We start from the raw sequence: 12042 nt of genomic DNA on the forward strand, positions 1-12042 counted from the left end.
CATGTTGTTGTTTTCCACTAAGGAAAGGGAAGTAAATAGAGGGGTTAAGGAACCAAATTGTAATAAAGAATTAAATTGTAATGAGGGAGTTAATGGTAGGGCTGAAAAACCATATACCGAGTTAGGTGGGGAATCTAATATGGGACTAGAGTTGGTTGAGAGTAGTGATGCATGTGCTGAGAGTGGGGAAAGTTCTGAAAGTAGTGAGACTAGTGATACAAACAACTCATTAGGCAGTGAAGGGGTTTTAGAGGTCGAATCTGAAGATTAAAAGGTGAGAAATATCAAGGCTTGGTATAGAAATTATAAAGGCAATAAAAAGAACCAAAGAGAAGCAACAAATAGGGTTAATAATGAGGGTTAAAAGGTAGGTGAAGGTAGTGAAAAGGGAGAGAAAAATGGTGAGATTTCAGATCCAACAGCCAGGAGAACTGATTATGTTGATTCATTAGATTTTGGGCCTTATGGAAGTGATTCAGATGGTGAGGTAGTCTGTAAGAGAAGCCGAAATGTATGTTTCAATCCTAATAACCCAATCTCACATTTAGAGCTTGGTATGGTGTTTAAGGGACTAGAGGAATTCAAGACTACTTTAGCAAAGTATGTAGTAAAAAGGAGGTTTGATATTCTCTACCTTAGGAATGAAAAGGGTAGGAGTAGGGCTAGATGTAGGGAAGATTGTTGCTCTTTTAGAATGTATGCCATTGTAGATAATAATGTGAGTTTTTCAAGATAAAAAACCTTCATAGAAACCCACAAGTGTTCAATAACTTTTAAGAACAAAATGACATATTACAAGTTTGTTGGGGAGCATTACTTAAGTAAAATCAGAGTGATTCCAAAGCTGAAGTTAACTGAGATGCAAAAACTAGCCAATGAAGAGTAGAAAGTTAATTTAAGTAGGGGTACATACAGTAGGGCTGGGAGATGGGCACTGAAGGATATCAATGGAAGGGTAAGTTATGAGTTTAATAGACTATGGGACTACTCAAATGCAGTTAGAAAGATAGATCCAGATGGCAATATAGAGGTGATTGGAGAAAGACCAACCCATACTAAGGTTCCCAAGTTTAGGAGATTTTATGTAGGGTTTAGTGCATCGAAAAAAGAGTTTCTAAAGTGTAGTAGACCTTTTATTTGTCTAGATGAATGTTTTCTAGAAGGAAGATTCAAGGGGGAACTTTTGTTTGCTGTTGGTAGAGATGGCAATGACCAAATCTAACCTATTTCATGGGTAATTGTGGAGAATGAAAGCAAAGAAACATGGTGTTGATTTATTAAGAATCTAATTTTAGATTTACAAATTGGAGATGGTTCTAGATTCACATTCATAAATGATAAACAAAAGGTATGTTAGGGACATTACTTAAATAATGTTTTCATACTATGCTTAATTTATTAAACCAACCATCTAATACCAGTGGTTTTTGTTTGCATTTAGGGATTGATGGAGGAGATATCTGAGTTGTTGCTAAGGGTTAAGCACAAACTTTGTGCAAGGCATTTATATGCCAACTAGAGGAAAGAAAATCCTAGAGGAGACTTGCAACAAGCATTTTGGGGAGCATGCAAATCACATATAATAGCTGACTTTGAAGATCACATCCAAAAGATTGACCGTATCAAAAATAGTGTCAAGGTAAGTCTACTTAGGACTGATCTTGAACAATGGTTAAAGGCTTTTTTTCTGGTAGGTCTATATGTGATGCAACTGGCAATAATTTTTCCAAGTCCTTTAATGCAATGATTTTAGGAGCTAGGTCAATGTCTATCATTTCCATGTTAGAAGAAATTAGGCAATATGTAATGGGGAGAATTGTAAACAATTTCATCAAATGTAAAAATTGGAATGACCAATTTTGTCCTAAGATATGTGAGAAGTTACACAAGAGTATTCAAATGAGTTCATACTGTCATGTTAAATGGAATGTAGCAGAAGGGTTGGAATTTGCAAACTTTGGTGATTTTGTAGTTGTTGATTTATTTTAGTGATCATGTAGTTGTGAGAGATAATATCTTACCAGCATCCCATGTCCACATGTTGTTGCAGCCATTTTCTGGAAAAAAATATGATATTTTTTATTTTGTATATAAAGGGTTTAAAAAAGATGTTTGAAAAATTGTATGACTTTGTATTGCCTACTACCCTAAGTGATAAATTTTGGTTAAAAATCGATATGGGGCCAATTGACCCCTCCCCCATTCTAAATAAAATGCTTGGGAGACCAAAAGAGAATAATGTAATAGAAGAGGGAGAGAGGAGTGGGAGTAAACTGTTTAGAAGAGGGAGAAAGATAAAGTGCCACAAGTGTTTCATGGTTGGACATAACTAAGAATTTTAATGCAATTGTTCACTAATTTGAGAACACCTAACATGCTATATTTGAAGTGTACACCTCCACCAGCTCAAATAGCTCCTGCTTCACTAGCTCTAGTAGCTCCTACTCCATCAACTCTTTCTGATCTTGCTCTATCAGCTCCTTCTCAAACTGTTGCATCTGAAGCATCTGCATCATCACCACCAACGCCTTCAACACAACCAACTACTCCCACTATGCCAACCTCTTCAACACAACAAATACTTACAAGACTTAGTAGCAAGGGAAAACAAGTTGTGTAAGGGATTGGGTTATACACTAATGAAAGGACATGGATGCAAATTTTGAATGTAAGTTACCAATTATTGAATTGTTATGATTATTGTATTTTGGTGACATGTTTTTTAATTATGTATTTTATGCATTGCATCTCGGTATGAGAGGGGAAACCATGGTGACTACCTTAACCAAGTGCACCAATAAAAAGAAGAGAATTAGCAACTAGGAAACTGTTGGTAGGACTCAGGAAAATAGGAATTAAAAAAAAGCTAAGTCCTAAGATCCTCCTAAGCACAATCGTAAGTCATGGAGGTAGTTGATGTCAATCTAATTTCATAGAAGAGTTATGGACTCTGTTTTGTTGTTTATACCTCCTAATTGACTTCAGTAAGCCATGGATAATTTGATGGTTTTATTTTGATGGTTCTATTTTGTTGGATAGTTTATGTTGATCCTTTATATGATGGTTGTATTGGATGGTTCAATTTTGTTGATGTAGATTTTGGTATCTACATACTTTTATGATAAAATTTTACAACAACATAAAAATATTTTCCATTCAATTTAATTCATTCATTCTTAATAAGATCTGTAACAAATAAATTTACAACATTTCACCATCCAAAAGTAAGATAACCCAAAAACACCATCTATGAAACAATTAACAACAACTTATAAAAAACTATTACTTTCTTGTCTTTGACATTTTAGCCTTGTACAGTGTTATATTCTCTTCCAAACAAGTTACCTAAAATCCCATTCTTCGCATTTCCTCAATATTGAGCTCATCGTTCTCAAGTTTTAATCTCATATTTCTTGTCAATAGCATCTTATTTTGAAGCATTATTTCATCGATTGTGCATCCTTATTCTTCTGTAATTGAATCCATCCCGTAACTGTTACCTTCAACCTACCAAAAAAAAAATCAAAACCCCTGGTCTTCATTTCTCACATACAAAAAAAAACACAGAATATTAAAAATCTAAGAATACATCTTAAACCCAAATTGAAACAAAATGTCAATACACAAAAAATCCTTTGTTTCTCACAAACCCAACTATGGCAGACCAAAACACAGACCTTAATTTACCTATTTGAAGTTTGCACAACTAAAGAAAATTTTCCCTTAGTTCTTTGGAGTATTCGCGTTGCAAACGAGAGCCCTTAACCTACAATGGCAATACAAAATCCTAACGCTGTTAGGCTTAAGTACTAAACTAGTGGAAGGGAAAAAGGTTACGGTAAAAATCTGAGACAAAAAAAAAGTATAAGTACCAATCTAGTAGAAGTGGACAAGTTCAAGTACCAATTTTATATTTAAACCTTAATAAATATTATGCGTTGATAGAATATACTTTTAAAAGATTCTTGCATTACTAAAAACTTGTTATTTCAAGTCAAGAAAAAGAATAAGCTTAATTTATAAATTGGTATTTAATTTTTTTGTATTTAAATATTTTTAAAAATAAAGAAAATTTATTCAGTTAGTTCAACCAGTTTTTTAGCTTGGTTCAATCGGTTTGTATTGGCTCATGATTCAATTGATTCAACCCATATCTTTTAGACTAGTACCTTGGTCAATTCCTTGTGTAAACAGTTCAATCAATTAATTTAGTTCTAAAAACGCTAATTTTGATCAGTGAAAGAACTTTTTTGATCTTGTCAAGTCAAGTCAAGTCAAGTAAGTAGGTGTTGAATTTTAAAAACAAAATTATTCACCAGCATCTCAACTTGGGGAGGGTGAAGTTCAAGCATTGTCGGTATTGCCAAACATTATAAAAAATTAACCAGGAAAAATAGAAAAAAATAAAGAGAGAAACAATGTAAAAGAGAAATACAAACTATTTTTTAAAGTTTAAATGACATGATAGTCTACTATTGGCTGAACTTTTTTTAATAAATATAACATTTTGATTAAAATTAGTAACAGAAAAATAATTTAAGTATCATTTATCCATATTGAAAGTTTTTTTTAAGATCTTTTCAAGTAAACTTATAGACTAAATTCATATATGTTAATTACTTGATTTGTAAACTGAGAAAAAAATAGATTTCTAAGATCATTTATCTCAAAACCCTTCTTTAAATAATTTACTAGTTTATAATGTTTTTAAGAATTCTAATAATATTGAGATAAACATATATAATAAATATAACAAACACTAACCTAGAACTTCTTACAAAAAATTATGGGTGAATTGGATTATTTTTGTGATGTTCCTTCAACATATATTCATTAATCTAGATACCACATTGACCAGATTGTTCCAACAGATCTAGGTAAATACTACCTTTAATGAGGTTTTTCTTTTTTTCATTTTCAGGTACCTAAAGTTTTTTAGGATTTCATGATTAGGTGTTTATTCAATAATATGTATTTCTAATATACAGAAACTGTAATGCCCTTAACCCGATTTGATGAACCAGATCCCAATCTTGGGTATTACCACACAAATATAGACACAAGCTTAAACTACTTATACAATTTACAAATAATTACAACTTACTTAATTGCAAAATTTCAAACTAAAATACATTAGTAAATACAATGAGTAATTACAACTTCAACTCGAGGTAATTAAATTTCAGCAATACTAATTTAAAAACCTAATCTATTACAGATACCCCAAAGCATGGATTTCTAAGTAGCAATTTTAAACTTAAAGCAAGCTGCCAACTTGCTCTGTATGCATAATGACCTATATGCATAATGACTTGATACGCCACTTCTTAGTGTAGTCCTGAAATCGTCCCTCCCAGCGCAGACTCGCATCAATTTACCTGTAACATATCACAAACTTAACTTGTCAGATTCCATTCGGACTACACATGCAAGCCAACAAACATTCATACAATAGTATAACCTTTATATTATACTTTTCTGATGAAGGTTTCATAGTTCATTCAATTTCCACAAAAATATCAAGCATAAACGGTATACATGCAAGAGTCAGTTTAGGGAGTCACCTGATTCTCACCTACTATAGCTCAAAACTCTAAATCCAGACTTTCATCGCACAAATCAGCAACAACTACTTGACATGGAGTAATTATCGGTGAAGATCAAGATCTACAACTCCAGCTTGAAGGAAAGAGAAATATTGTAATTTCTTTAAGATTTAGGTAGCAATACTTCCTAAGAAAGAAAGAAGAAAAACTCTCCTTTTTCTATCCTAAATATTTATATAAATAACCTAAGCACTAATTGAAACCTGACACCTATATTAAACTTTCAAGACTGCCTTTATATATAAAGAAAATAGGTTTACAATTGTAAATGGAAATTCAATATTTTATATTTCTAGTCCAACCCTTCATTCCATCCTAATTACCTCATTAGTACGTAACTAAATTGATAACCTAATAAATTGGGCGTACAATACCTTTGGCAATAACCTAATTACCCAAAAGTCCTCATTATTCTTGCCAATCTCTTCTTCTTTACAACTCAACACATTTAGAGAACAATCCTTGCATAATAATCTAATGTCAACTATGTGTCCAACCTGTACACTGAAAGAACCAATTGGCCAGATTGGGCTTCACTCAAACTACTTTTGGGTTACCCGTCTAACTCAAGGCTCTCCAAAACTAGGTGTTATAGAAATCTTAACTATTTATTATTTTTCTTTTACAAAAATTTCATCTTTGGAATCAATTGAGCTATCATGTTTTGGTTAATGTTTTTTTGAACTGGACCGATGATTAAATCAGTCAGACCATCAATTCCCAATTGAATTGGTTCAAAATTTTAAATAATAAAAAATATTTAAATAACTATATAAGTTAAATGATTAAATCTGATTCAAAAGAGTCCAATAACTTTCTTTCTGTTCTTGTTCTTTAAAAAAATAGTTTTAGATCTAGATTTGGTTATTATCTCAGTTTTTTTCTTTTTTAATTTGTCTCTCTTGCTACAAAAATGGAGAGGAAGCAATCTTTATCTTATGATTTTCATTTCAATTTCATCAAACATCATATTTTCTTGATAACAATTTATTTTAATTTGGGTCTCAGTTTACATTTTTTTCTTCTTATTTTTTATATATTTCTTTTTTTTTCTTTCTTGGGAAAAGCACATTTTCTCAAAAAATTAACCACACTAATTTTTTACCCATTTTTTGGTTTGCGGTTTGTGATTCAATCGTATTTTTTTCGGTTATTGGTCTAAGAATTTTTATACTAGTATTAAGATTGGCTACTCAACTAATTCTCGGTTCGTCCTGTCCGATTTAAATAACATTGACTTTGGGCATGACTTACTTTCTTTTGCTCTTGGAAGTTATCCTATTGAAACATGAAACCAAAGTGGAGTATTTCAACTGGTACATGAGACTATTCTCATTAGGTTAGTAAATACATTTGACAATTATTTGCAATAGTTACTAAAGAATTATCTTAGAATATTCTAGCTCATATTACTTTGTATGAGTATCTAGATATAATAATGATAATTCCTTTTATTTGATTTCTCTATTCATTTGATTATTCTCTCCCCCTAATATTAGGAAAATCACCTCATGAAATGATAATTGACAAAATATGTCATAAATGAATCTCCAATTAATGTTCAAGATATTTAATAATAAAAAGAAACTCATATAATATATATATCACATGTCCAAAAATTCCAAAATGATATATATTTAACTCCTGACCAAAAGTCAATTGTAATTGTAAGTATTTATTATAGCTTTTTGACTTGATGTGTACAAATACTGTCGCATGTAAAATATTATTTCTCTATATATGTAATGACCCGATTTTCAGTGGTAGTAGAGAATACAGTTTTGAAACCCCATTTTTACAAACCGAGTCTGTAAATATTAAATATGAATATTTATAGAGATAATATCAAAATATATTAAAGATTGGTCCTGTAATTTTGTCGAATTAATAGTTAATTAAGACTCATGCATTAAATTGTAAAAGTTCAATCACTATAGATTTTTTAATTTATAAAAGGCTTGAGAATTAAAATAGCAATTAGCCAAAGGTTTTAAATGACAATTAAACCATTTTTAAATAGGAGAAAGTGGATGATGATGGTAAAATTCACTAAATTTGATTAAGTTAAATTAAGTTAATTAAATCATTTTTATGATGATTAAATTAGTTTAATTAAACATTATTCATGCTATATAAGCAAAGTTAGTGGGAAAAGATGTTAAATTCATCTTTCATCTTTATCTTCTTGTCATCCATGAAAAATAAAAACCTAAGGGAGCTTTAAACCATTCGGTCAAAAATTAGTAGGTAAAATCAATTCCTTTTCTTGTATTTTTTTATAGATTTGAGGTCATGGGAGATTGGTTTAGCTAGTCCATGTACTAATTTGGAAAATTGTTAAAGTTTTAGAAAGTTGTCATTTTTGATTTCTTGAAGAATTAGGTTTTAAATTGATAGATTTTAGACTTAGGTTATGAAAAAGACTAGATTGTAAAGTTAATTTAGCTTATTACTAACTTTGTTACATTAGGGACCAAATTGAATAAATGTAAAACTTGTCATGAAATTATGCTAGAAATAGAAATTCTAAGGCCTTAATGAAAGTATATGAAATTGGATTTTAATTTTAAGCTAAGAATCGAAAGTTATGTTTATCCCGAGTTTAAGGACTAAATTGAATAAAATGAAATTTTAAGGGAAACCAAAAATTAAATTTTTATAGAATCATGTATATCATAGCGTATGAAATTTTTTTTATTGATTGGTGTAATAAAATTATTATTTAGATCAAGAATTGGATGAACGTGGAGTTAATTGAGAAAAAGCTAAAATTACTAATTAGTCCTTAAAGAATCAACTTGTTTTGGTGTTTCTAATAGGTAAGTTCATATGGAACTTACTATTTTAATTTATGTTATGTGTGATTTTGTGTCTGATTTCATATATATATATTTAGATATAATTAGAATTCTAGAGAATTTGGCATGTATGACTAATTATTGACTGAATTGAAATGTCATGTGATTATTGGCTATTACATAAAAGTACAGGGTACAAATGTGAAAGTTGATTGATTATAGGACATGTAAATGAACTTTATGATCATGTACAAGGATTGGTAATGACATATATATGGAAATTATGCTCGTGTGCATTTAGTAAAAGGTTAGGATACGTTTGGCATGTCAATAGGGTTATACGCGTGCTTGATTAGGGATTTTACATGTTATAACAAGGTCTAGCATTTGTTGCAAATTATTGGGTTATATATAACATAGTTTAGCCCGGGCGGGTAACTTGATATAAATTATAGCTTGTGTTAACAACCCAGATATAAAGTTAACTTGTGTGAGCAACTTGGTCACCCATTTATCCGAGTTCGTTTTACTAGAGTTCCATTAGGAGATATTCAATTTAATTAAAATGGAAAACTTGAAAGTGAATTGGAAATGGAATATTATATGCTTATAACTTGATATGTGACATGTGATTTCCTTAATGTTAGTGATATTACTCATGATATGTAAGTATGACTAACCTATTTGGTTGTTAATGTTGATATGTATCTAGTTGTGCCAATATGTGTCAAGGATAGCCATTTTGAATGTCAAGATGATTGGTAGTTATTATACTTTAAATAATCAAGGTAAGTGTGAAAAATAGAACGTCGATAATGGCAATGTATCGTAAAGAAAAAAATGAAAAATAAAACACACATAATTTTTATGTGGAACCCTTTCTGGGAAAAAACCACGAGTAAAGGAGAAGAAAACCTTTCTGAATGATACAAGAGTAGAGACGATTACATCTATTTTTAGGTTTAAAACACCTTATTCTAATCAACATCAAATAGAAGAAGTAAACTTCTATACGAATTCCACTTCGGCCCTCAGCCTTTGCCTTCGTAGATCCTCTATCCTGCCACTTGTATTTATTTTAACAAGAATTTAGGTCACACAACTTCTAACAGTAAGTATAATAATTCTATTTGAACTTACTAAGCATTCTTAATGCTTAATCTAGTTATTTTCTTCCCTTGTAGATCATCATCTTGCGAAACTTGTTGAGCCAGATCAACTAAAAGCACACACTATCAAAATAAGGTAGAATTATGTTCATTTTTAATCCATTATTTTGGCATGTATATAAGGATAACTTAGTGTAAAAATAGTCATGCTCGAGATTTTGAAAACTTTACAATTTGGGCCTATTTTAGCAAAAGAGCTTTCGTAAGCTCGTATGAGACTTGGGAATGATTTAGCTTAATATGAATGTGGATTATATGTAATTGTGTTTGTGAATAGTTGTATGATGTTTATGTGATGTTAGTTCCACTAATAATGGTCGTGACATTCCATAGCTCAAATCTAGCCATCAGGTTGGGTATTGGTTGTTAAAATATATGTGAATTTTTTTTATCATAAGTAATGACCAAGCTATTAATTAGAGGCATTTAATCAATAATTTTGTACTAAATCATTATGTGTATAAACAATAGGGTTTGTAACATCTATTCAATTTTTTATACAATAATAATTAAAAGCTTGAGATATGAATTCACTAGCATTATCAATACAACTTATCCTAATTGCATAATATGAAAATTTTGTTCTTAATCTAACTATTTGAGAAAGTAATCTCACAAACGACAACTTATGATTTGATAATAAACACACAGCTTCCACATATACACATTGAATTTAATCCAAAAAGCATAAAACATAAGACAAAAGTAGTGAAATAAATAAAATAAGGAAAGAAGGGATGTATATCTATTACTTATTTGTTTACAATACTTATACAAATTTTCTTTATACATACGACAAGTTTGAAGGAATAAAATTAATCTTAATCATAATGAATATCATAATCTTAATCAAATATATAAATTTTTTTATAATAATATAAATAAAATTTATTAAAAAGGTAATTTTATTTAAACAATTAAACTTGTCAGGCCTAGTGTTAAAATATTTATTCTTTTAGATGTTGGTTGTCATATTGTTATTGATGTATTATATCATCATCACACCAACAATTTTTAGGGCATATAATAATTAAGGCAAGTTAGTGTCAATAGTAGGGTTGTCCTGAACTGAATCACACCTATTATCTTTGAGGATATGAATAGAAAGTTGCATAAACAAGTAAGTGATTAAGAGATATAGAATGTTGTCTTTAATCTTTGTGCTCATGATGGGTTTCTTGGACCCTTCTATCATCATTTTTGAGAACTTAATAATGAAGAATTCAAGGCATACATTTTAAATTTGTTTTTTCAAAGTTGGCACTTACTAAAATAACTTAATGCTACTAATATTTTCCTTGTAACGACTTGATTTTAATCGGTGTCGAAAAATTCAGTTTCAAGGCCGAGTTTACTAAGTTAAGGAAGCCCAAAAAGTTTTAATTTAGCAATTACAAGTCGAATACGAAATTAGGAAGTAGAATCATGAAGTAAATATATAAATATATTATTAAGTATAGTGCAGTGACTAAGTTGCTAGTGACTTGAATTTAAGGAATTAAAAATGGAACTTTACAAGCCTTAAGTGTGCAATTGAACCACGATTCAAAGGTAATTTTCTCATAATTATTTAAGTTAGTGGCTTAACTTAATCTTATCTGTATTGGAACATTTTCAAATATTTATAGTATTCCAATAACTATAAATGAATGAGTGTAATTAATAAAAAGATTATATTATTTGATTTTTTTTAAAAATATAACTATTTAAATAATATTATTTGAATATTTATAATATTAAATAAATAATTATGTGTTTATTTTAAAGACATTATTATTCAGAAAGACACCTATTGATGAAAGATGTCTCTATGAAGAGACATAAAAATTCCTATAAATAGGAATAGGATTTCATTTGGAAAACACATTAAAAAAATTCTAATATTCTTTATTCCTTCCTTCATTTTCTAATATTATTAGATTATTCTATAAAGTTTACTGCAGAAATCCTTTGTAGAAATTGAGTTTCTGTTATACATGCTCAGTGTGTAGTGGACTATTCTTGTCAGTGCAAAACGCAAATAGTCATTAACTTCATTGTATCCTCGAGGTTAACTTTCTTGGAACTCATTTGCACACGAAGATAGGTGGGGGCGAATATAACCTTAAAGATAGTGGCTTGATACACGCCTTGGAGCCTTGTCCTATTTTTTTGTTCGAGTTTCGTTCGTGTGTTCTAGATTTTCCTCACCGGAGATTTGAACTAACAATTTTAAGGTTATAAGATTCATGATGACTACCACAACACATGAAAGTGGAACACTAAGGGAGTTGGCTTCTAACTTTGTCAAACTTGATTGGTTTGATGGTGACAATTTTGGACAATGGCAGAAAAAGATGCACTTCTTATTATCAACTTTAAATATTGCTTATGTTTTGCATACTCAAAGACCTGAAACAATGATAACGAATCTGTTGCTGCAACCCGAGAAAGACAAAAATGGGACAATGCTGATTACATGTGCATGCG

Source organism: Gossypium hirsutum, chromosome D03 (assembly GCF_007990345.1).
Source record: "Gossypium hirsutum isolate 1008001.06 chromosome D03, Gossypium_hirsutum_v2.1, whole genome shotgun sequence".
Classification (NCBI taxonomy): Eukaryota; Viridiplantae; Streptophyta; class Magnoliopsida; order Malvales; family Malvaceae; genus Gossypium; species Gossypium hirsutum.